The sequence below is a fragment of the Bombyx mori genome, chromosome 6 (assembly GCF_030269925.1).
Source record: "Bombyx mori chromosome 6, ASM3026992v2".
In the NCBI taxonomy this organism is placed as follows: Eukaryota; Metazoa; Arthropoda; class Insecta; order Lepidoptera; family Bombycidae; genus Bombyx; species Bombyx mori.
This window is the reverse complement of record NC_085112.1, coordinates 12,715,767-12,743,662: the sequence shown is the minus strand read 5'-3', so window position 1 is coordinate 12,743,662 and position 27,896 is coordinate 12,715,767. Positions and strand designations below refer to the sequence as shown.

At 37.9% G+C, this 27,896-nt stretch overlaps 1 protein-coding gene across 2 annotated transcripts in view; it reads left to right on the top strand.

The window, feature by feature from the left end:
* Positions 1 to 18,911: 18,911 nt before the first annotated feature.
* NPF1 (neuropeptide F 1) overlaps positions 18,912 to 27,896 on the top strand; it is a 44,970-nt gene continuing 35,985 nt past the window's right edge. The window contains 1 exon segment of one of the 2 annotated variants that reach the window (NM_001130883.2): positions 18,912 to 18,988. The gene's annotated coding sequence lies outside the window, so the exon portion shown is untranslated. 2 annotated transcript variants of the gene reach the window in all.

Below are 27,896 nucleotides of genomic sequence, written 5' to 3'. Positions count from 1 at the left end.
GGGAAATTTTATACTCCTCCGCGCAATTTTCGTAAAAGGGTTACAAAGTTTTTGCTTTACGTATTAATAAATAGATAAGTAGGTAGTTAGTTTTCGAAAGCAATCGGCTAATCGCGAAACTAAGACCATGACTGATATTCAAAAAACTTTTTCCTCAAAATCGAATCATTATGTATAAATTATCTACAACATGACGTAGTACCAGTCGCGCCTGATTAAATCCCACGTGCTTCTAGTATCCGTTAACGGATTAATTAAAAGGAAATTCGTTTTAGTCAGCGCACTTCGAAAGTTTATCAATGCGTTACTATCTCTTACTCGATACGTCGAAGCGTGCTGGGGATTCGTTGCATTAGTGTGGGTCGTTTTAAATAATTCAATTTCTAAATTGTAGGATTCACTGGGGCTATGAAATAATATCTTTTAAGTAGGCACACTAGACGTAGACAATACGCTGTATGTTTTAACTTAGTTGCTGGAGTCATGGTCCAGACGGCTGGCTGATCCTTCGGCTGGTCGTAGGACCGTCGAGGCGATTCGCCCGGTCCTTGTGTATTGGATGAATCGTGACAGAGGACTCCTCACTTTCCGGCTCAGGCAGGTACTCACTGGGCATGGTTGCTTCGGTGAGTTCCTGCACCGGATCACAGCCGAGCCGACGGCAGAGTGCCACCATTGTGGTTGCTACTTGGACACGGCAGAACATACGCTCGTCGCGTGCCCCGCATGGGAGGGGTGGCGCCGTGTCCCCGTCGCAAAAATAGGAAACGACTTGTCGTTGCCGAGTGTTGTGGCATCGATGCTCGGCGACGACGATTCGTGGAAGCCGATGCTCGACTTCTGCGAGTGCACCATCTCGTAGAAGGAGGCGGTGGGGCGCGTGAGAGACGCAGAATCCCGCCGTCAAGCGGGGGCCAGGGAGGCGGATCTCGCCCAAGCCCTGGCCCTCTAAGTGTTTCGGGTCCCCCTCACATGTCGGTCTGGGGACCGGCGAGAGGGGTCTAAGAAGATGAAGTGCAAGCTGCTCTGCACGCGTTTTACGTAAGAGCATTTGGGCGATGGAAGGCCGGCTATCCTTGACCCACGCTGGTTCTGGTCCAGCAGGGTATTCCGTAGGATAGCTCACTCTAACCGGCGCCATCTAGGCGGGCTTCGGATAGCCTGCCAACCGAGAGGGCTGGTGGTCGTGGCGCCGACGACCGCCGGTCCGGCGTCCCGAGGGGGAGGGTGATGGGAGAGATGTGCTCCGCACTAAACGCTTCACTTTGCCCCCTTTGCCTCTTCATGAGTTCTGTCTCATGCAAGGTTTGGACGTTCGTTGTTGAGCGACAGGAGGTTTTAGTCTGTTCGACTCTGACATGCTCCGCCCTTCATCCCCAGTGGAGGGCCGAACTCCGGCGATTTCCTCCTGATATTAAGTCATTAATGAGGAAGACAGGCCGTCCCAGAACAACTTGGCGTCGCTCGGTGGAGCAGGAGCTAGGGGTCTTCGGCATGACGTGGGAGTAGCTAGAACAGACTGCCCAAGACCGATGTAAATGGAAAAATTTGATTCGAGCCCTAGACCCCAGCAGAGGGTAATAGGAAAGAATAATGATGATGATGATGATTAATGAGCCACACGAGCCTGTGGTAACATTAGAAAAGTTAACATAATTTTACTTACAGCATATCAGATGTTTTGCATTATTTTTTTTGTCAGGAGGAAATCGCCGGACTTCCGCCCTTCACTGGGGATGGAGGGCGGGGCATGTCGGAGTCGAACCGACTAAACCTCCTGTCTCTCAACAAACAACGTCCAAACCTCGCATGAGACAAAACTCATGAAAAGGCAAAGGGGGGAAAGTGAAGCGTTTAGTGCGGAGCACATCTCTCCCATCACCCTCCCCCTCGGGACGCCGGACTGGCGATCGTCGGCGCCACGACCACCAGCCCTCTCGGTCGGCAGGCTATCCGAAGCCCGCCTAGATGGCGCTGGTTAGAATGGATTGCATACCTAGTTATCTAATGTTATTCTCTGACTGTGGAACGTGTTAATAGAAAATTCCAGAACACGAATGTTTTGACAACAAATCACGACTTTAAATTTTAAATGAACAAAGTAAGCTCGTTGCAAGAAGATGAAACAAGGAAAGCGATTTATAAATTGTGTGTATTTTCCATATGATGATGATGATGATGGCGTGGGTTTTATTTGCGGAAAAAATCAAATGCGTAGATTTCTGATAGTAAAATACTTGAACATTTTATATACATAATATATAATTGAATATGCAATTTCGCAAAGGGCACATATGTGAAAATGTAAAATGTTCAGGAAATGAAAAAAACTGATTATTTTCTAAAGCAGTGTAAAATTTAAATTAAGAACTTTTGAGATTATTTTAGTGTTAATTAGTAATTGAAAATTACTGGAATTATTATAAAATGGGTGTAGGTAAGCCTCAAAACTACATGTATATGAAAAAACGTATTTGACAAAATATGCGACATGTGCCCTTTTCGAAATTGCATATTCAATAATTGCATTCCAGATTATATGGTGCGGGGCCTTGCGAAAGGTGGTCAGCCAGAAACGGTTGAGTAGAGTCGAAGACTGGCTTCAGTAGTGTAAATTGGGAGTCTTAGAGTCCATCAGTGGACGAGTTTGGGCTGATTATGATGAGATAGATAGTTTTTACACGTCTTTGAAAACAGTCGTCACCTTGTGGGCATTCCCGTAGTTTTTAATGCTTAGTTTTTATTCTATTGATGACCTATTATAGCAACTTTAAGATACACCGGAATATCGATATCCTTAGTACTTTAGTGTACTGAGATAGCCGACTAGCATTTAGTGTAGGGCGTATCGAAGCCGGGTAGGTACAACCTTTCTGCCAATTGTTATCGCGAAGCAGTTATGTGTTCCTGTTTAAAGGGTGAGATAGCCGTTGAGACCTCGACCACATGTATCAAGGCGGGCGGTAGTTTTATGATGTGTCAGGGCTCAAGTAATTATTATACAACAGGTTAGCTGCAAACACGTTCATGTAAAAAGTAACGATGATAATAATGTCAGATTTTGTATAAACAGGTGTTTTTATTTTTATTTTTTATTATTGCTTAGATGGGTGGACGAGCTCGCAGCCCACCTGCTGTTAAGTGGTTACTGGAGCCAAAATACATCTGCAACGTAAATGCGCCACCCACCTTGAGATATAAGTTCTTAGGTCTCAAATACAGTTACAATGTGCAAGTAGGGTACTTCGATTTCAATTTAATGTTCATTTGGAAAAGTTTTCACTTGGCTCTCAAAGCTCAATTCTGATTTGTATTCACGAACGGCGTAAACTTTTAAAAGCATCAAGTTTTCCATACCAAACTATTCAACATTTTTATTCTACTATATTAATTCGAAATATAATTTAAAAATAGATCGAAAAGCGAAAAGTCGTTGTGGCTTTAAGTTTAAAACGTTCGGTAGGCCGATCCTCATATCTCGCAGGAAGTCACCAAATTTTTCTAATGTTATTTCTTTGTTTTTTTGTTTTCTTTCTAATTTTTGTTTCTTTGTTGGTTTTCTAATGTTGTTCTAATTTAACGTATTTAACACATATTCACGAATTACTTCCACAATCAACGTATAACGTCGGGTAATAAATGTTAAGCCTGCAAAAATTGTAACTATTATGTGTAATTAATTATATGTAAACGAATTCGATAGCGTTTAAAATTTGAATACCCGCTAACTATACAAAATAAGAGATCGTAGCCAGAATTGCTTAATTGTATTTTAACCAGAGCTGAAGTTACGAATGCTGTTAAAAATCGCGTTTATCCAAATTTTATATTTACAAATGTTCTCTTGTTTTTTTATAAGTTGCAACGGCTGCCTCACCCTTCAAACCGAAACGCATTACTGCTTCACGGCAGAAAATAGGCGGGGTGGTGGTACCTACCCGTGCGGACTCACAAGAGGTCCGACCACCAGTAATTACGCAAATTATAATTTTGCGGGTTTGATTTTTATTATACGATGTTATTCCTTCACCGTGGAAGTCAATCGCGAAAATAATTTGCTGAGTACGTATTTCATTAGAAAAATTGGTACCTGCCTGAGATTCGAACACCGGTGCATCGCTCAACACGAATGCGCCGGACGTCTTATCCGTTAGGCCACGACGACTTCAGTATATGGAATTTAAATAAACGGGGTCCTGTTGGATCCTTTGTTTATCCACAAATCTGCTACGTTACGGTACCCATATCATTCGAATATCACTGCTCCTAAAGTTTGATGAAAGTTCTAAATAATTCTCTTGAATGTGTTCAATGACTTCTTATTAACTTTAGATTCGATTGTATGAAATTCGATACGTTAAGGACAATGATCACACGATCACAAGATCCCCAGACCAAGACGCATTAAAGCAATGTGTGGAAATCGCGAACTTTGTAATCGAAAATTCTAAGTGAACAGGAAAATTGTGTTACTACTAAATTTGTGTGACCGTCAGCAGAAGCAGTACTTTATTGTTTTAAATGATAAATTTAATATTATTTGAACGTGTGAAAATCGATTTTATTTTCGCGAACGATTATTTCAATCGTCTCACAACAAATACTTCTGATGTTCTTTTTATTGGTGGTAGGACCTCTTGTGAGTCCGCACGGGTAGGTACTACCACCTTGCCTATTTCTGCCGTGAAACAGTAATGCGTTTCGGTTCGAAGGGTGGGGTAGCCGTTGTAACTATACTGAGACCTTAGAAATTATATCTCGAGGTGGGTGGCGCATTTACGTTGTAGATGTCTATGGGCTCCTGTAACCACTTAACACCAGGTGGGCTGTGAGCTCGTCCATCCATCTAAGCAATAAAAAAAAAAAAAAATTAAGGAATAGCCACATTGCATTTTATAGTGGTTAAAAGTGTAATTTAGATGTAAAATATACATTAATATAAAATAATTTACAATTTTAGCACAATCAGTTTTTTGCGGCATTTTTACCTTTTCATAATTGTTCTATCCTTTATTTTTTAATCAAATCTCATGAAAAACAAATATTTTTTTCTGACAGCCGTCAACAATCGTCTTCATACGGTTTTGTATTAAACTAATGCAACATTCTGTTACTTTTTCGTATTAATTAAAGATGATCCTCCGCCGTTTTTACGTAGATGATAATATTGGAAAATTACTTTTACGCATAAGTTTACAAAGTCCAGTTCAATAAATTAATAATGTCCCAAGCGTCTGGGTCTGAATCGATTTGAAAAACAATTTGTAGAAACGGTAGAAACTTTTTTTTTGTCCTAGTTGGGAATTATGGGTTCTTTTTTTGTCACTACGGTTTTTGTTCTGATATATACAACATTTCTTGATATTTATGTATGTACCTAGTCAGCCGTGTTGCTGGCGGCCGCCGGTCCGGCGTCTGGGGGACGGCGGGATGGATGTAATGTGCACTGCGTAAACCCTGTCCCGCCGTCTCAATAGCTCCGACTGGGTTCCCACCCGGTCCGGGGTAGGGCGCCGGCTGTGAGCGGCAGGAGTTTTTAGTGAGGTTCGACCCACATACTCCACCTGCCGTGCGGGTGGGGATCCGGCGATTTTCTCATGTGGAAAAAAAAATGTACCTATATATTTATGTATATGTATATGTATATGTATATGTGATTGTGTATATATGTATATATATACTTTTTTGTGTATGTATTCGTAACTAAATATAAATTTCATTGTACCTACCACTATTTACTATGCACTACCTTTGGTTGACTGGTAGAGAATGCCTTAGGCATTAACTAAGTCCGCCAATGTAAATCTTACATGAAGTGTAATAAATAAATAAATAAATTTCCAAGCTTATTTTTATGAATGCGGGATTACTCGTAGTCCGGTTTCCTCTCCAGTTTTACAAGGACAGGTGGGCGAACAGAGGCTCAGCCAGGAAGGGGGTGGGATTTGCTAACAGCTGCTCGAGGGCCTCCAAACGAGACCTAACAATTCAAAGGCAACTGCTTCGCCAATGAGTCTGCTACCGGATCGGAATCGCGACCCGCTGAGAAGAACCAGGGAGGCACTCAGAGGGCTGATGCTTAGATTAGGTTGCACTTCGAACTCTGTGCCGAGTTCGACGAGTACGGTCACCGGGGTCCCTACTTCTAGTGTTAGAGCTAAAGGCGTCTAATGCAAGGGCTATTGGATCTGGTGGATCCGTAAAGACGTGTATTTCCAAGCTATTAAATATAGGTGTAGGCTGGTTTTAGGTCACACGCAACCAAAAAAACAAATGGAAAAAATTCAAAAATGTTTTGATACAACTATCTGAAATCTTAGGACACTCTTGAGACGAACTGAGTTCATAACAAGATTTTACTTATCAAAAACATCGCTACCTACAGTAAGTGCTTGTCGTGATTTGATTTCACAAAATACCAGCAGAATTTTTTGGGATTCATCAACCAATTTAACTAAAATTATTTGTATGAAACCAAAATAAACTCAATTATGATTTTGATGAAATTCTAACGAGTTCTGCGATCTTCACAAAATTAAGCACACTTATTGATTAAGTAACGTTTGAATGTAAATTGAAATTGTTTTAAACTATGTTCAATTTAATAGAAAGATAAATCAACAAAATAAAATGAATAATTTCAAAATTGCATTTAATATAATCTTTTATTGCCCAATTATTAAAATTTTCTTTAATATTATCAACTATACAGAAACAACTATTGTATAAGTAACTAACTACATCACACGCTTTCTAGTCTAGAATTATTTATATTTATTGAAATACTGTGTCGAAGTGAAAAAGATTACTTTTTCATATAATTTGGTAAGGTAATAGAAAAGTACTTTTTTGTTAATTCCATTCTAATATATTTATAAGTAAATAAAATATGTAGTACTGCGAACTTATGAACAAGCACCGATCTTTGGATAGACTCATCACTTAGAAAAATCCTTATGCCTCAGTGACTTAAATAGTAGGTAGCCCAGAGTATTAATATCGAGTGATGCGATTAAACTGAGAAACGAATACTGACTCAGTTCTTTGGCAATAATTTTTTTATGGCATGCTCTCTGATCATCATCGTCATCATCATCTTAGCCTGTCCACTGTCCACTGCACGCCCCCTCAGTGCGGTGATGGACCGAATTGAGCTGGGCACCTATTAAAAGTCCTGGAAATGCATGCGGGCATCGCATGGCCAGTTATTATGGGTAATGCCTACACTCAGCAATAAACGTTAGTGGGTTTATGAGAGCGAAAGAATGAAAGTAGTAATCAGTTTAAAAAAGTGCTTATATCTAATGAAGTCCTTAAAGTGATAGGACAAGATATGAGAAATCAAGATAGAAAATTAGGCAATTTTATTATTCTAAAGCTTAACTATGGTAATTTTGCCCTCAAAAAATAGTTGATAAAGAACAATAACAACTCTTTCAATTCATATCACCAATTACTATACCAACGTGGGAGTATTTTCTTCTAAATCTACGTTTAGTGCATTCCATTAAGTCTGATCCTTTTAGTCTGATTGGTAAAATTTCATCAGGTTTTATTTTATGTATCAAGTACCTATACTTGTTTACGTTTTCCTGTGGCCTCACTCGTCTGGAATTTGGGATTTGTGAATGCACTTGAATTGGGACTGATCTTGACTTCACTGAAATCTATCATTAGTTTTGTTGATTTAACACCATTTTAAGAATTTAACATAAGAGAAGTGGTCTCAAGGTCTGTCCTGTAATTACTTTTATGCTCGAAAGATTTATAACAAAAAAAAAAGCACAGAATCGATCAATGAAAAGAGGGGTTAACTTTTACTATTACAATTATGTTTACTGTATAATACGAAAGGGTTTAATTTTTTTATTGCCCTGATGTTGAGTTATTACAGTCTTTCATGGACGTCAGCAATCCCCGCCAAGCCAGGACGAAGAAGAAGAAGAAGGACTTATCATAGCGTGCGGGAAACACCGGAGGGGAACCATTCCAAAGCCGAATGGTACATTGCAGCTAACATATCTAGAAATGCTCTATGGATTGGTTGTTTGGATGAACTCTGTTCTGGTAGCGACTAGATCATTTCAAACAATTGCTCTGATCACTTCCTATCGAACGGCCCTCTTCTGTAAGGAATCAAATGGAATTAGCTGGTATTTGAGAACCCCGGCCCAGAGGTGGGAGCTGTATTCCATGCGAGGCCAGACTTGTCCTCTGTAAAGCAAACGCATTCTTCTGGGTATAAAGTATCGCTTCGGTCTATAGAGGACTTCCAGAATTTTTGTCGCTAACTTAGCTTTTTCATGTCCATACCTCGAAACGGGTTCAATCATTGTTTAGCAGCAGAAGGGTAATACTTACGCTTGCGGCTTCACAACAGACTCAAACACCAAAACCTTACTGATAAACTGATAACATTTCAAAAACCTAAAAGACTGTTTCAATGAGCAACATAGTTAATGTTATGAGAGTAATAAACTTAAATGTAGTAAATTCAATGTACACTGTTTTCTTGCATCAATTTATAAGAGTATATTTCAGACTTAGTTTTCGATAAAGGTATACGCTCCTAACGTTGTTTATGCAAAACATCGGCTTAACTGCCTTTCGTAAAAAGGATTACAATGCGGGATTTCGTATTCGGAAGAATACTGACAGAATAATGGCATTTCGTAAAATAGGCGTTCTTATTTCTAATCTTGTTGATTTCGTAATGACGGTACATATTATAGCAAACCTTAATGGTATGGGCAATAATACGGTCGAGCTAATCTAATTAAGACTGTGTATGTCGATGTGCTACAAAAAATGGTGGCGAAAAGGAAATCGATAATTCCAAATCCTTTGTTGGTACAAACTCTCAAAAACTCATTCGAACCGAGGCTTTTCCAATAAAGAGCTCGATGTACAGTCTTCTTTCTGTAGTACGAAGCAAATGAAGTAACTTTGCCACACACTTAATAGTCACGGCTATTGCAACACCTAGAAACGAAATATACAAGATGGTTAGCACAAAGCGCGAACCTGATGAGACTGAAAGAAAAGAGAGAGACAGAGAAAATGTCATTATCGATTTGGAATATCCGAAAGTTATTTACAAGAGTAACTACAGTTGATCAGTCGCGTGTTTGGTCAGATATATTACGGATAAGCTGATTTTTTAATATATATATCGAGAAACCACAAATACTAACACCATCGTCAGACATCGCAGGGGCGAATAGGGTGATCGAGGTAAGAGAAATATTGAGTACACCAATAACGTTTGTTGTCCTAGAACAATTTAGAAATCTTCTCTTGACGTTAGCAGATGAAAACGACAGTTCTTAGGGCGGAGGAACCGCTCTTCGAGAAGGCTGGTTGGTAAGTGTGTAATGGCGTCTACGCGCCTCCATCGGCTAAGCTCTGTCGTAGCACGAAGTTAGCAGAGTTCCGACGATCTCTTGGGAATCGTGCTCGTTTCGTTTAGCTACTAAACTTATGACCGTTTCCGACATATAACTTTTTGCCCTTTTTTTATTGCCCTTGTAGGCAGACGAGCATACGGCCCACCTGATGGTGAGTGGTTACCGTCGCCCATGGACTTCAGCAATGCCAGGGGCAGAGCCAGGCCGCCGCCTACCGATTTTACCTTACTAACTGAAAAAACTTTCAGTGATGAAGCGGCACTTAAAGATAAATATAAGAGTAAAGCGACGTCTTAAAAAGACTTGTGTGGACTGTATGAAATAGGATATGTAAGACAAGGCTATGACTGCAGAGATGGTGTATGATAGACCTGATCAAATTAAGAGGACATGCTATGTTGACCTTGCATAGTGGGGTAGGAAGAAGATGAAGACGTTACAGTTAAGAATGATGAAGAATGAGTAAATGTACAACTGAAAGTAACGTATCAATAATACAAAGATTTATCTTTGCCGGATAAATGGAAATAATGGTACTAAAAGCCTAACAACTCCGTTAATTATTTACATTAAAATTATTAGTAATTATATACAGTTGAATGTGATATTTTATTTTTGCTTGGCCTCTTCGTAAAACGGGGAAATAAGAAAGTATGTTTTCAGAGCGTCTCATGCATAAAATATCTATCTTATCATAACTAAAAGAGAATAACTAATTTATGATAGAAAAAATTTATGACATCTTTAAAATATTTTTTCGTTATGCTTATTGAGTTTTTAATTGATGTCATTTAAATTTGTTAATATAACAGGGATACGAGATTTTTGTGAAATTCTAACACTAAATAAATTAACTAGAACAACTCACACAACTTTGAAGTCGTCGTGGCCAAACTAAAGGATAAGACGTCCGGTATAAGTACCAACTTAGATGGGTGCACGAGCTCACAGCCCACCTGTTAAGTGTTAAGTGGTTACTGGAGCCCATAGACATCCACAACGTAAATGCGCCACCCACCTTTGAGATATAAGTTCTAAGGTCTCAAGTATAGTTATTGAGGAATTTTTAATTTTGAAAATTTAAGGAATTTCGTTTTTCAGTCTGTACATATTGTGTATATGATAGTTGAAATGTGATACCGGCGAATACAATATGTGGAATGAGCAGGGCTGATACATTCAGAAATTAGTTCATCTGGAAAATTTAACTAAGTTTATATGCTACTGACGAATTGTAATTTTATAATGTAATATATTATCGCATTTGAACAATTTTCAAAGTAGTACGCCTGAAGTAACTTTGCTTGTGTCAGTAGATATTTATCTATGTCTGAAATTAGATGCGATCTCACTATATTATAGCCTATTTCTGCCACAAAGTAAGAATGCGTACGCGGCAAAAAACACGATTCAGCTAATGTAGTTTCAATAAATATCTATTAAATAATATTTAATATAACAATTTTATATGTTTGCCTCTATTTTTTCTATAAGCCTTTTGATTTATTTGTGATGAAACTTAGGGTACTTGTTATTTATGGCATTTAAGGTTTCTGTGCCAAAATTATATGACAAATTACACGACTGTGGTGTTAATTAGTGTGTTTTGTACAGTTGTACTCTTTTTGTTGTTTAGATCGATGGACAAGCTCACGGACCACCTGATGTTAAGTGGTTATCGGAGCTCATAGACGTCTACAACGTAAATGCCGCCACCCACCTTGAGATATAGGTACTAAGGTCTCAAGTATAGTTACAACGACTGTCCCGTCCTTCAAACCGAAAAAACGCAAACGCATTACTGCTTCACGGCAGAAAATGGGCAGGGTGGTCGTACCTACCGTGCGGACTCGCAAGACGTCCTACCACCAGTAATTACGCAAATCATAATTTTGCGGATTTGATTTTTGTAACACGATCTTATTTTTTCACCGTGGAAGCCAATCGTGAACATTTGTTAAGTACATATTTCATTGGAAAAATTGGTACATACTTGTCGGTGGGATTCAAAAATTCTTACACCCGTACATCGCTACATACGAATGCACCGGACGTTTTATGCTTAAGGCCCCGACGACATCAAAAATCTTGGTAGGTAATGATCATAATAAATAAAAAAGAGTTAAATAGAATTAAATTTAATTTCATTATTAAATAAAGTTCAATTTTAGTCGAGCGAATTTTTAATGAAAACGTTTAATATTTACAAAGCTGTGTTGCGCAAAATGAAAATGAAACTCGGCGAGTTAGATAAAGTGCCTTCGGAACGGAAATCGACCAACATAAAACCGGTATCAAACGTTCATAGTTCTACCGATATTTAGTAATACGGGATGTTTTTTTTTTTTAATTATTAATAAACCTATGTGTTTATTGACACAATTTTGTACTTATTGTTTTCTCTAGATAATTTATAAGCGTCGATGTGCAAACGATATAATGTTCATCTAGTTTAATATGTTGAGTGCGCTATGGGGTTTAAAAGGCCCCTTGCGCGATTGTCATCAGTGTGCTTAGTTCGAGTTTTTTAACGTTCTCGATAGCGTAAAAGTTAACTTTTTTTTATTGCCCTTGTAGGCAGACAAGCACATGGCCCACCTGATGGTGAGTGGTTACCGTCGCCCATGGACTTCAGCAATGTCAGGGGCAGAACCGAGCCGCTGCCTAGCTAATAACTCAACTTTGTATGCAGTTGTAACAGCTGTATCAGCAAACGTAGGCAAGCGTTCTAACTCTATGTCAAATCCGCGTTGTTTCGCTTGGTGCAGGAGCCGAATATGTCCACATTTCTATGGGTATGGGTATATTCGAAAACGTAGGTTTTTGTGAGGCCTATTAGGTCGTGTATGCGCTATAAACAAGTCCTATCTTGCCCCGAAAAAAACCTCATACGCACTGGATGACTGGTGGTAGGACCTCTTGTGAGTCTGCACGGGTAGGTACCACCGCCCTGCCTATTTCTGCCGTGAAGCAGTAATGCGTTTCGGTTTGAAGGGTGGGGTAGCCGTTGTAACTATACTGAGACCTTAGAACTTATATCTCAAGGTGGGTGGCGCATTTACGTTGTGGATGTCTATGGGTTCCAGTAACCAGTTAATACCAGGTGGGCTGTGAGCTCGTCCACCCTTCTTTTTCTCCACCTTATCCCACTATGTGGGGTCGGCACAGCTAATTTTTCTCTTCCATTCTCTTCTATCAGCCGTCATCTCAACACTCACTCCTCTCTCTCTCATATCGTCATTCACACACTCCATCCATGTCTTCTTCGGTCGACCTCTTCCCCCTCTACCTTGCACTACCATTTCCATACATCTCCTAGTCACATGCATCTTCTCTCTACGCATCACATGTCCATACCACGCTAACCGTCCGCTCCTTAATTTGTTGTTTACCGGGGCCACTTTCACACTTCCTCTGATGTACTCATTCTTTATCTTATCCATTCTTGTTACTCCACACATCCATCTCAACATTCGCATCTCTGCCGCATGCACTCCTCTTTCATGCTTAACTTTCGTCGCCCAACACTCAGATCCATACAGCACGACAGGTCTAATGATCGTTTTGTAAATTTTGCCCTTGAGCTGAAGGGGCATTCTACGATCGCATGCTGTTGCAGAGACCTGTCGCCATTTCATCCAACCAGCGTTTATTCTATTTGTGACGTCCCGGTCTATGTTGCCGTCGTTCTGGAGTATAGAGCCGAGGTACTTGAAGTCGGAGCAGACTGGCAGGGATACACCATCTAAGGCGATTGGCGTGAAGTCTGAAGAACCACCAAAATCACAAAACATGTGCTTGGTTTTTGTTCGACTGATCTTCAAACCCACGTTTTCCAACCTTTCTTTCCATTTTGCCAATCTCCTCTGTATCTCAGGCCCTTCCTCTCCAACGAGAACAATGTCGTCGGCGAACAGCATACACCAAGGCGCCTCTTCCTGTATGTCCGATGTTAGGGCATCCATTATTAGGATGAACAGGTAAGGGCTTAAAGCTGATCCCTGGTGCAAGCCTACCGCCACACTGAACTCGTCACTATCGCCAGCTGCGGAGCGTACGTACGTACTAGCTCTACCGTACATAGCTCGAACAAGCCGTTGGTATTTCCCTGGCACTCCTTTCACTTTCATGCTCCACCACAAAACCTCACGGGGAACCCTATCATACGCTTTTTCTAAATCAACAAACACCATGTGCACATTTTTACTTGCACGGCGATATTTTTCGCACAATTGGCGCAGGGAAAAAATGGCGTCCGTTGTACTGCGTCCCGGCATGAACCCGAATTGGTTCTGTGATACCTCACTCTCATCTCTCATTCTTCTCGCTATCACTTTCTCCCAAGCTTTCATACTATGTGACATGAGCTTTATTCCTCTATAATTGTCGCATACCTGTATGTCACCTTTGCTCTTAAATACAGGCACGAGTGAACTTTTGCACCACTCGTCAGGCATGGCCTCTTCTTGAAACAATTTATTGAAGAATAAAGTCAGCCACGTGCATCCATCCGCTTTCAGAAACTTCCACACTTCTATTGGAATACCATCTGGTCCAGCTCGTCCACCCATCTAAGCAAAATGAAAATCCCTCAAAAATGATCAATAAAGATTAAATCACAAATCAAATGTTTACAAGTATAATCTATATTTAAACAGAATCGTCGATGATGGATCATTTGCTAGCAAGCTTATCTTGATGATCACTGAGAGTTCGTTTCCTACATCTTATAATTACGTACAGGTAATTCATACATGTAGCATAGATACGTACAACTACGAGTTTTAAAGTTCTTTTGTCACATTTCCAGAAGAGGGGACTCGATGGAGAGAGAGAGAGAGAGAGAGAGACTGGAGGTCCACCGACTGACCGAATAAAGAAGGCAATAGAGTCCACCATGGTCCAATGTACTCGAAACGCTTCAAACCGTCAGATCTGGAAGCGCATCGCCAGGAGGGCAATCCTCAGGAACATGGGCGATTACTCTGACAAGAGTGGCCGACTATAAAGAATAATAATTCCTCCTTGCGTCGTATTCCTCATTGCTGAGGGTCGTGACCACCCTTTTGTATCACCTTCACACGTACGATCTTTCTCCATCCACTCTTGTCTCTGGCGGTGTGGAGGGCGTTGTAAAACGAATCAAGAGCGGTGCGGATCTGGTCGGACCAACGTATTGGGCTGCGCCCCCGAGGTCTTTTCCCATCTACCTTACCAGTCACGATGAGCCTCTCGAGATTGCTACCATCCTTCCGTGCGATGTGACCAAAGTATTCAAGGACTCTGCGAAGACACTTGGATGACAGCCGCGAGGAGATTTTGAGTTCTTGCAAGATTGATACGTTGGTCCGAAATGCTGTCCACGGAATACGCAGCATCTTTCTCCAGCACCACATCTCAAAGGCGTCAATGCGTCTGCGGTCTGCAGATTTCAGTGACCAGGTCTCAGCGCCATACGAAAAAATCGAGAAAACTAGAGTCCGTACCAGTTTGGTTTTGGTCTTTACTGATATGTTGCGATCTCTCCAGATTTTTCCGAGCTGAGTCATGGCACTCTTAGCCATACCAATTCTCCGGCGCACTTCTTTCTCGCACGAGCCATTGTTACTAATGTTGGAACCCAGGTAGTTAAAATTGTCCACTATTTCTAGGTCTAATGCGCCAGTGATTTCCAATTTTCCAGACCTATCCACCACCATGACATGAATAATAATTCACATACCGAGATTTCAAGTGAATTATTATAATGGTGATGAAACATTTTGTTTTGCATAAGCCGAGCGCCGATCCCTTCGTTTTTGTGTGACAGAAATAATACAGAGTCCCATTTTGTGACGGTAATTGGCTGCGCGGTAATGCTGAAATGTGAGCTGAAATTAGACCATACCGTCAGTAATTGTTACGCAAACATATAAATATATGATTTGTATGTAAATGTAAATACGTGATACGAATCAATGATATTACATTAGGTTGCTACCTACGAAATTGCCGTTAAGTATAGAGAAAGTGAAAGTTAATTTTAAACCAACTAATGACCAAAATGTACAACCGTGGTATCGATGCATCTCTGCCAGCGCAGTAGTAATTTACCTTCTTGAGGAAGTCAGGTGTACGGGAGCCAACAAACACTTCAAAGGCATTTTGTACTGCCTCTCGGATAGTATTGATTTTTTTCCATGCAGATGTGGTCCAAAATTTGGAAAAAGTTGAAGTCTATTGGTGCAAAAATTTATGAGTACGGTGGATGACACAAAACTTTCTATCCTAGCTCTTGTAGCTTGGAAACCGTCTGTTATGCTGTGTGAGGATGAGCGATTAATCAAAGCGGGCCGGTTATTCTCTAGCGTTTCCATTATTGGGTCCAGTTCCTCGCAGTACAAACCAGAAACAAGGTTGGTGCTCCTTGGTAAGAAGCTGTGACGAATTATAACAGCACTAGACCACCAAAAAGTTACTATTACTTTTTTAGGGGTAATTTTGGGACATTGCCTAGGTGCTTAACAAACATGGTGATCGCTTAAGCTTTTCAAAAATAATCCATCTTTCATCGCAAGTGGCAATGCGGTTCAAAATCCCTTTCTTTTCTGTATCTGTCGAGCAACGCAAGGCATACCTTAACGCGTTCGTCGTATGTTTTTATACCTTGCCAATTTGATGCAAATGGACCGATATTGTTTTGATGCTGATGTTGAAAGCTGCTGTTAACTGAACTATTGAGTATCGTTAGCTTCCACTATCAGCTTTAAATCATGGTTATTGACTTTAGTTTTCAGGTGTCCATGGGTTCATTTTTTTAGATCAAAATTTTTATAATTTAAATATTACTGGTGACTCTGAGGCCTTTCTAGTTTCACTAGGACAGGTAGGCGAGTAGAGGCTCAGCCCGGAGGGGTGGGATTTGCTAACAGCTGCCCGAGCGCCTCAGAAGAAGACCTAAAAACTCAAGAGCAGTTGCTTCGCGAATGAATCGACCACCGGGTCAGAACCGCGACCCGCTGGGAAGATCCGGTGAGAAACTCAGCAGACTGATTCATGGGTTAGGTTTCACGTCGATCTCTTTGCCGAGTTCGACGAGTACGGTTACCGGGATCCCTAAGCCTGCTCCTAGTGTTAGAGCTGAAGGCGTCGTTCAAGTTTTGTCTGAAGCGTACAAACCAATGTTTGTATGTTCAGTATATACACGTCACTAATGTTGTAAGCCGTTTGTGCCGTATCGCTATATACGAATGTAGTGAAAATCAAAAACACTAATCATTAGAATAAACAAATGATTGAATTTGAAAATAGATATTAGCTATTACTGGTGGTAGGACCTCTTGTGAGTCCGCGCGGGTGGGTACCACTACCCTGCCTATTTCTGCCGTGAAGCATTAATGCGTTTCGGTTTGAAGGGTGGGGCAGCCGTTGTAGAGAGAGAGAGAGAGAGAATACACTTTATTGCACACCAACACAATTTACATTTTAAAAAAACAAACAGTCAAAAAGCACATATGTACAATAGGCGGTCTTATCGCTAAAAGCGATCTCTTCCAGACAACCGTTTAATTTACAGAAATTCTGTAAAATATAAAAAATATAGCAGGTGCGGTGTACCATATACAATACATTATTATAGAAAATATATACATATAATAAACAGATATATACCGTTTACATAATATAATATATACCAATATACATACTTACATACAATACATACTAATATACTTACACACACATAATAAATCAACAGTATGGAAATTATAAATGATAATGATGCAACAAACAGCACTAAGCAGATAAGTAGTGTTCCTTCACCATTCTTTTAAAACAGTTGTAACTATACTTGAGACCTTAGAACTTGTATCTCAAGGTGAGTGGTGCATTTACGTTGTGGATGTCTATGGGCTCCAGTAACCACTTAACACCAGGTGGGCTGTGAGCTCGTCCACCATATAAGCAATAAAAAAAAAAAGATAACTATATACATTTTTTTTAAATTTTGGTTTAGGATTTATTACAGAGATACTTTAAGGTATGCTTCAAATGGCGAGTATTGTAAAACGGCAACTTCATACGTAAATACATTTTTTTAATTGTGAAAGGTCGTCTTGTGAGCCGGTAAGTGGTACTACCGCTCCGCCTATTTCAACCGTGAAGCAGTAATGCGTTTGGGCTTAAAAGGTGCGACAGCCATTGTACTACATAAACTGAGATTTAAAATCCATGTCTCAAGGTTAGTGTTAGCATTTACTTTGTCGATGCCAATGAGTTCCGCTAAGCACTTAACGCCAGGTGTGCCATCATCTTACACCCACCTAATCAAAGAAAAGGCCCGCTATATGAATAATTATTCGATTTTCATTTAGCATCCTTAAAATAAAAGTTGTTTTCATTATATTATTTGGTATTGATATACCATTGAAAAATGGTATTATAATTGAAATTTCCTGAAACATATTTCAAAAACGCAAATATTTTCATGAGATTTTCATTAGATTTCGCGGTTTATTTACTTAATACAATTACCTCATTACGATTTCAGCTATCAATATTGACTCATGTTCTTTTTTTTCCTGGATAAAACACGTCAGTAAAGAACAGCATATTATGGATGTTATATCATGTACAAGACAATGACTACTACAACAAAGGACAATTTATTCAACCTAATTTCAATTTAATATATTATTATCCTCTATTAGAAGTGGTCTCTTTTAGCAGCGATCTATTATATATTGCCCATTTAATTAACTTATCAAAACGGTTTACCCACGTATTTTTGAAATTAAATCATTTACGGATTTAATAGGTAGTTCTTTTGACGTTCAACAAGTATGTACTTTCATTTATGTTGAATAATTGTTTTTTTGATTTGATTTTCATTTGATTTGATTTGAATATAAAAAAAAGAGCATGCAATCGGAAATATAATGTAAATTATAGTATCGTGTGCTCACAATTTATTTAATGAATTAAATTTTAGGTTTCAAACAAATTGACACAGATTCTAGTATATTCTGATCTTACCTTTGCGACGCAACGGATTTTAAGACGGTTTTTTGTGATTACTGACTTAGACCTTTACTCTTCTAGCACAATATGGATACGTTAAATCAGAAGTCAACGATTCAGATCAGTAGATACATTACAAAATGTTATTATATTTGTCGTATTTTTTTTTGTCATTAACACTGAACATACCAAATGACCCACTTTGAACTTTTGCATTGAAAATGCTAGTTTCATCTTATTGCTTTTGCACATTTGACTTCATAACTTTTTCTTACCAATTAATCTACAGTTATTCTTTTTTATTTTGTTTTGTTTATTTTGAGTAATACTTGTCGTATACAGTTATCTACCCGGTATGGTAGAAATGGGTACCAGTAAGCGTTGGTATGATTTGTGTTAATGTTCCTGATAATTGTATTAAGTCAATGGTTGGGCACGCGTGCGTGGCTCCGCCCACAGTCCGCCCTAGCGACGAGTATAAATGCTGAAGCGGCAGCTCTAACTTCCACTATTTGTTACTGCACTTCTGCTTTCGCGCCTTCGAAGCGACCGTTCCAAACTTTGCTGTTAGCACGCGATCTGAGGTGAGTGGCTTCCAGGTTTCTTATCTTATTATAGAAGTATATAATTTATATTTGTGTGTGTGTGTGTTATTTATTTCGTTATAATTGAATATGCAATTTCGAAAAGGGCACATGTCGCATATTTTGTCAAATACGTTTTTTCATATTATTATACATGTAGTTTTGAGGCTTATCTAAATCCATTTTATAATAATTCCAGTAATTTTCAATTGCTAATTAACACTAAAATATATCTCAAAAGTTAATATTTTCAATTTTACACTGTTTTAGATAAAAATCAGATTTTTATATTTCCTGAACATTTTAAATTTTCAGAGATGTGCCCTTTTCAAAATTGCATATTCAATTATTTTTATGAGAAAAAAAATATATTTGGATGAATTTGATTTTATCATCGTTCAAAAAGAAATAGAAACTGCTATTTATTAGAAGACATTAACGATGATCAGTTTGATTAGATTGAAAGCTTTTTAGTTAAAGTAAAAAAGGTAGTTGCGGTTTTTGCGGTAGGCAGCGGCTTGGCTCTGCCCCCGGCATTGCTGAAGTCCATGGGCGACGGTAACCACTTACCATCAGGTGGGCCGTATGCCCGTCTGCCTACAAAGGCAATAAAAAAAAATAAAGTATTTGTAAAATAGTTCATTTACGTTTATTCATATTTAAGAACGGTAAAGGTAATTAAGCGGTAGGCAGCGGCTTGGCTCTGCCCCTGGCATTGCTGAAGTCCATGGGCGACGGTAACCACTCACCATCAGGTGGGCCGTACGCTCGTCTGCCTACAAGGGCAATAAAAAAAAAAAAAAAAAAAAAACTAAACTTTTTGTTGATTAATTGTTGTTGTTGTTGTTAATTTATATTGAAAATATTTCCTTAGAATTGATTAAATGGATCAATAACAATTTAAAATTATACGAATGTGAAATTTGGTAATCAAAAGTAATTTTTATATTTAAATTTACTGAATTTTGGTAATAGTAAAAGTAACTTTATATTTAAATTTTCCTTAATAAAAAAAAAAACAATTTATATTCAAATGAATAATGATGAAAAATGCTCCTATTTTAAATATTATTTTAGGCTGATTTATGAAATATTCTAGTCGAGGAAGTAAAAAAATAACGCTGAAAACAAAAGCGAATCAACGGAATTGTTTGAATAGTAACTATTAATTTTTTTGTTTTATAATAAAGAGTAATATATTATTTCTATGAGTCTTTATAAACCTACGTATAAATAGGTATAAAGCAAATTATTAGTTGCCATTATTTCATCTCAAGCGATTTTTTTTAGCAATTATTGATGAACTTAAATTTTATTAATAGAAAAAATTATATACTCTGATTTGTTCTATAGAAAAAAAGATTGCACAGTAAGTTTCTCCCTCTCTTTGTCAAATGACAAATTAAAAGTTAAGAGAAAATATAAGGTACTTAAAATTAATTTAGGTCTTTGATAGTCAATGATTAAGTATATCCGAATTTAGATTTCGAACATCGGATAAACACTAGTCAAATTCACAACGAACAGTACATTTTGTTCGTTGCATCAGTCAAGAATAAGGCGGACATATTTCTTTTGTACTAGTTCGAATTTTAAAACTTAGAATAGGAGAAAACAAAAAACAGTTTTCCGGGAAACTAGAGAGTTCACAAATTAACAAATCGATCACAAACCTTATCGAAATTTAGAGAGGACATCTCTGATTTTTTTTTATTGCTTAGATGGGTGGACGAGCTCACAGCCCACCTTGTGCTAAGTGGTTACTGGAGCCCATAGACATCTACAACGTAAATGCGCCACCCACCTAAAATCAGTGATGATTTTGATATGAATTGAAATTTGTTGATACTAATCAGATCAATTAGTATCATAATATGTACTGTTAGATATATATATTCTGAGCCTAGTCGGATTGATACAACCCTACCTTTATTTGAACGTTCTTCTTGGGGAAATGATTTTAAGGCCCATCGCACAATTTTGTGATTTATCTTTATTATATGAAGTTATTCCTTCATCGTCGTTCATAACTAGTTAAGCCGTTAACTAAGTATGATAAGCGATTTGATACCTACCTTCAAGATTTCAGTCCTTGATCAGTCACTTCTTATCCGTTAGGACAAAGAAGAAGTTTACATCCCTTATCTTGTAATTAACATCCGGGCAAACTCTTGGAAACATTACATTCGTGGAAAACGAAACAAAAAAATAAATAAAAATCCAATGAAACAAATTATTGGGTATATATTATCGGAGAATCTCAGGAGCCGAAGAAGTTATTTAAAAGAGCTTTCGTGGTCATGGATGACTGCGTCTTGTCAGAAATTGTATAATATATTAAGCGAATATTATGTATAAATGAATTGAGTAACATTGGCCTCGATTTGTGGTGGTAATAAAATCGATTACCTACGACAAGTAGGACCGATATCAAAAAAAGAATTTAAAATTTAATTAGTAGAAGTGAGGAGCGCTTTAAGTGCAGAAGCAAAGAACTAATAACTTCAATTTGATGCTAAAAAATGAAGTAGGTATTGTCATTAACTATGACATAATTGTCCGCATCTGCCATGCAACTGCTACATTGAAAGAGCAAATCTCTTTTATTCCAACTAAAATATTTTAATTTGCTCTTAATAATACATATTATTATTATCTTAGAAATTTATTTGTCAAATTAAGGATTTTTTCAATGAGTTATATTATTTATGGAATTTTATTGAATTAAAACGAATCTTATTGGTGGTATGGCGTATAATAACTTCTGCCGCGAATCATCTATCTCACTTTGAATGGTTGGATAGACGTAATACTATAGAATTGAGATTTTGACCGCGTGTTTTAATGTATTCGCGGCGGTATTCACAATGTGGTTTCTATGGACTCCGGTAGCCACTTAACACCAACCGAGATCGTTCACCGATAAAAAACACACACATAAAAAACCAACATCAACCCGTACCTTACGTTTGTAACTTTAAAATAAAGTATATCTTAAAAAAATGGCTCGCCAATTTCATCGGAATGTCCCATTGAAATACACAATACAAAAAGCACATAGTCACACATAAAAATAGAAATTCTCCTTATTTAATCCTTTTGACGTGTATTTGTCTAAGCCACCTGCTCCTAATTATCGTGTGCCATTCAAACAACCCTTCCAAGAGTGTTAAATAAACGTTAAAATGTATGTGGCCCGCGACTGAAAATTTCAGACGCGTTTTTTTTAATTCGCAAAGTTATTCTTATTTTGTTTTCTCCGTTACTTAGTCGCCGGTAGCTTGGAGGTTATTCCATCTCCGTCGGAGTGGTAGTTGAGCTCACGGGGCTCAGCCCGCAAAAGTTGCTAACATCTACCCTAGCAATAGCAGTGATCTCACGAATCTACCGATTGGAATCGAGACTCACTGAGAAGATTTGACGAGAAACTTGGTTGTGTCTATGGGCTAGGTTGCATATCTAACTCTTGGTCGCATTCGATAAACTCGGCGAGAACGATGACCAGTGCTTGGGGTACCTAAAAGCGCTCAGTATGAATCGGAACGTAGCGTCGTGGGTGGTGGGACGTGGGTGGTACTACGTGGGTGGGTCTAAGCAATAAATAGAATTAATTCTTTATCTACTTTTTATTTATGCAGAGGACTTTTTTTTTCGTTATTAAATTTCTTTTGTATCTCTTATATTCAGAACTTATTTGGTTGTCCGGCCTGCTCGTTGTAGTTATCTCTAGGCGCTATTTTAGCTTTTCAATTTAAAAATTTAGCAGATTTATAAATGAAATTAAAAGTGTCTATTATCTATTTCTTAGATCTTAATCTCTTAAAGTCATCTAGTAAGTGTTCTCTTACTGAATGTACGCATACTGCCACAAATAGAGAGTGACGGAGAAGTCTCTCAAAAACCACAATCAAGCAATAAGACATACATAACCACGACCACTCCGCCAGGAGTTTACGACTGAGAAGAATTATCTATCTAATCTATCAACCACCCCACAGACGTCCACTGCTGACTAGGTCTCCCCCAAGGCTCATAACAACAATCGGTCCTGCGCTGCTTGCATCCAATGGATCCCAGCGAATCTCAATAAGTCGTCCGTCCACCTTGTGGGACTCTATTAAGACACTTTTAATTTCAGTCAGCGACAATTGAATGATCAAAGCGCGTCCGTTTGTATTTGTGCCTCATACAACAACATTACGAACAGACCTTTGGTCAGTGCTAAGTGTCTTTATTACATGAACTAATTTAATAACATTTTTGTTTGTATATATATATTTGCGGTAGGCAGCGGCTTGGCTCTGCCCCCGGCATTGCTGAAGTCCATGGGCGACGGTAACCACTCACCATCAGGTGGGCCGTATGCTCGTCTGCCTACAAGGGCAATAAAAAAAAAAAAAAAAATTGGTACAGAGCTCTTGGCCGATTCTTCTGAGTGGCGAAACAATCGAAACGCTATACTTAAATTTAAAAAAAACATTTTCATAAATACGAGTATTAAAAAATACAACCATCTTTTGCCTTTTGCCGATAAATTATCTGTCTATTGAAGTAAGACGTTCACATATTCTCTTGGGTAATAAACATTGCGTATGTAAAATGGCTACGAATTTCGATTAACATTGAAGCACTATGAATTTTAGTTTTGACTACTCATTATGGATAGATATCACGAGCAACGAACAAACAGAAATCCCTCGCGTTTGTTGTACGTAGTTAAACAAACAAAGACCTATTGAATACTAATTAGCTTTGATAATTTAGTTGAAACTGTGTTTTCGTTTACGAATCTAAAATCGGAAATTCCACCATAACTCAATATTGTTACAGTATAAATTGGTTAAATATTATTTTTATGTCATGTATCAAAACATATTGATGGGTACTTGGAGGAGTTGTAATTGAAAATTTAGTAAATTGGGTGTTCGTAAAAGCTAAGCGACGCTACTAACACAAGATGATCGTGACGACTTCTTTAAAACCTTCGCAGTGGAAGATTATAATATGGAAAAGAGTGAAAATTCCGAATATATGATTTTGAAAATTTTGAATATTTATCAAACTCATTTACTTCTTTATTCTAATATGCTGTGATAGGCGATACATTACCGAACTGCCTTTGTCAGCATAATTCGTGTGACGCATTAATTTTATTTCCACAAATCTTTAGTGCACTATCAATAACCGCGTTACCCGGGTGCATTCATAGCATTAGCGTTTTTTTTTTTTTTTTTTTTTTTTATTGCCCTTTCATTGATTGATTGATTTATTTATTTATTTACTTATTACACATCATGTAAAATTTACATTGGCGGACTTAATGCCTAAGGCATTCTCTACCAGTCAACCAAAGGTAGTGCAGAGTAAATAATTACTTACTTTATTTAATTACTTAACATAAATATGTTAATTTTTTTTTATTGCTTAGATGGGTGGATGAGCTCACAGCTCACCTGGTGTTAAGTAGCTACCGGAGTCTATAGACATCTACAACGTAAATCCCGCCACCCACCTTGAGATATAAGTTCTAAGGTCTCAAGTATAGTTACAACGGCTGCCCCACCCTTCAAACCGAAACGCATTACTGCTTCACGACAGAAATATTCAGGGTTGTGGTACCTACCTACCCGCATGGACTCACAAGAGGTCCTACCACCAATAACTACGCAAATTATAATTTTGCTAAATTTAAAATTATAATTATAATTTGGAAATTGGTTTAGCTCTTGTTTATAATACAATTATGATTTCGCCATTAGATTAGTTCAACCGCTTAAGAAAAATAATACTAAAAGAGAACTTTACCTATAAGCGAATACATCATATCCAGTTTACCGAACTCACATCTCGCAACGAACGTCGATACGAGGCTCTGCGTCTTATCAATTCAAATGAGTTTTATAGTAACTTTGTAACGAACCGGCGAGAAGTATGTTGTGTTCTTCGAAACTCTGCTTGTTAGGGTACGCTTGTAAAATACAGGTGTACTTACTCCGTAGCGTTTGAAAATGTTTAATGTTGCATTTAGACGCAAAAAAACAGGGCCTTGAAACTGTGATACTTTAAGACAAATATATTTTCTGTATGGAAACTAGCGACATCTTGTAGCGGCTGTCCCTAAACTTATACGTTGTTAAAGTTAAGGCATTTAATTATGGTATAACTAAACACAGAAAATAAAAAATTAAGTAAATCATACAAGTCTTTATTTGTTATACGAGTAGACAAATTGATTAAATTTTACCAATGTGTGGTTTCTGAAGATTTACAAAAAATCCTTCATTAAAAATAAGATATAGGTAATATGTTACTGCCATCTACAGGCCGACGCCCGTAAACATTTTTGTTGAATGCCTGAGTTGCTTATCTATTTCTGATTATGCTGCTATATCTCAAACAGTCGTTGTAGAACAATTCCTCAAGGTCGGTGGTGGCAGATGAACAGTAACAGCTTAATATGAATAAACAGGCAAGGTGCTGTGTAACAATATGGCTCTACCACCGATAATTACGCAAAATTACATGTCAATTTTATTACACGACATTATTTTCCCATTGTTAACGTTGAATATTTAGTACGTACGTGGGTGGGGGCCATTCAAGCTGTCTATGGACTCCAGCGACAACTAAGCACCACGTAGACTGTGACCCATTCGAGCCCCGTGAGCTCACCTACCGGTTACGTTGACATAGCCTCTCAAGGATATCAGCTGAAGTAGTGCTTCGTGGCAGAAATGGGCAGAGTGGTAGTATCTATTTGTGTGGACTCACAAGACGCTCTTAATATTAAAATAGCCATGGCTTTGTGTAGCTATACTTCACTACCCACCCATTCTGGTTTTAATACTGATTTTCCAATACCGGATCTATGATTCCCAAAAAGGGTTGATTACCAAATATATGGTAATTAGTATTTTTATTTTTAATTTAAAGAGCATAGAGATGTAGCTACTTCTTCCTTCTATCTTAAAGAATTATCTGGAAGTCACTGTTTTTGTTAATACTTCCTTTTGTACTCTTTGTTTTAAGCGTGTGTTTTAATTAATAAACCTTTAGAGTATCTTAAAACATACTACACTGTTTTGGTTTCAAATCGTATAACAAAAGATTATATGTACTAAAGCAATTGAACTTTAAAAAAAAAAACGTTGTAATTCATTGAATAATACAAGCTTAATAGAAAATTTACACGATTTATTGAATCGTAACAAATAATTAATGGTAAAAACAAAAACAGCACAAATACAATAGCAATGAAACAAATCACGATCTTACGTTAGAAATCGTAAGGTTCTATTTGAAATTCACTAGAATTTGTGAGTGCGATGTCTCTCAGAATATATTTGTTTGATCGACGATTGTAGTTGAACATCAAAAGAAGTGACGTTCTACAACGCTTAATTTTTTTTTTTCTCTCCCGTTCGGAAATTCTGAGGCTTCAATTGAGATTGTAATTAAAAGAACACGTTTGTTTTGTGAACGAACAATGGATTTAAAAATAATTATTTGGAGAGCGAATCCTTATACAGTTCAATTGTTTTATTGTTGATTGGTAACAGTCAGTTTACTGGTGGTAGGACGTATTTTGAGTCCGCACGTGTAGGCACCACTACCCTGCCTATTTCGGCCGTGAAGCAGTTAGTGCGTTTCGGTTTGAAGGGTGAGGCAGCCGTTGTAACTATACTGAGACCTTAAAACTCATATCTCAAGGTTAGTGGCGGTATTTATGTTGTAGATGTCTATGGGCTCCGGTGACTACTTAACATCAGGTTTTTTTTTATTGCTTAGATTGGTGGACGAGCTCACAGCCCACCTGGTTTTAAGTGGTTACTAGAGCCCATAGACAACTACAACGTAAATGCGCCACCCACTTTGAGATATAGGTAAGTAAGGTGAGCAGAGAGCTCGTCTATGCAATAAAAAAAGGTCTACAATCAGGCCTATAATTACATTATGTTAGAGTTTTGACTGAAATGACGCGGTTCAGGACTAGGGTATGAAAGTAAAATTTAAAAAAAATAATTAAATGATATTAGTCGTACCAACGGAAAGTAACAGAAAGACAATAAGTCTAACAGTAAACTGTACAACCCTCACGTACAGATAATTTATTGATCTTGTCGGGCAAATCTAATTTATTTCTCTTATTTTATTCGACACATGAAGGTGGCCGTTAGGCCAGTTAAAATAATCATTCGAAAATAATTTTAGGATTTTAAGTATACAATTCTCTAAAGTGAATATGTAACAAAATACTTTCATAATATTATTAAAGCTCAAAAGAAATATGCCAGGAACGTCAAAAAATCGCATGTGCTATCGTAGTGAAGAACATTATATTATCTTTAAAATATTTTCTTTGTAAGTCGACAAAGAAAATATTTTATTATAATAACGTTTACTTTTATCTCAAAGGACGTGAAAAAACAACTCTTTGAGAGCGAATCTTTATGACAACTCCATTATCCAAGGAATAGTTTTTCATCGTCTATTGCAGATAACGTTGTTTATATAATATATTTTTATAATAATTCGTCTTATAAGTTGTCCGTGTACGGACTAAATGAGGAAGGATACGCTTTAATTCACCGAGTTCCTTGCCGGATCTTCGTAATGGGTCGCGGGCTGACGCTCATGAGTTCGCCTACCAGTACTTTGCTTCTAGGCAGATACCTACCTTACCTATCGTAAAAGAAAACAGGATACAATTTATACTTTAACTCGCAAATGACTAGAGACTATGAGAAACGATAAACGTCTTGAAATGCTGGCATTTATTTATATTGTTATGATAACAATCTTTAACAAAAAAAATTATTTATTTATTTATTGCTTAGAAGGGTGGACGAGCTCACGGCCCACCTGGTGTTAAGTAGTTACCGGAGTCCATACACATCACAACGTAAAT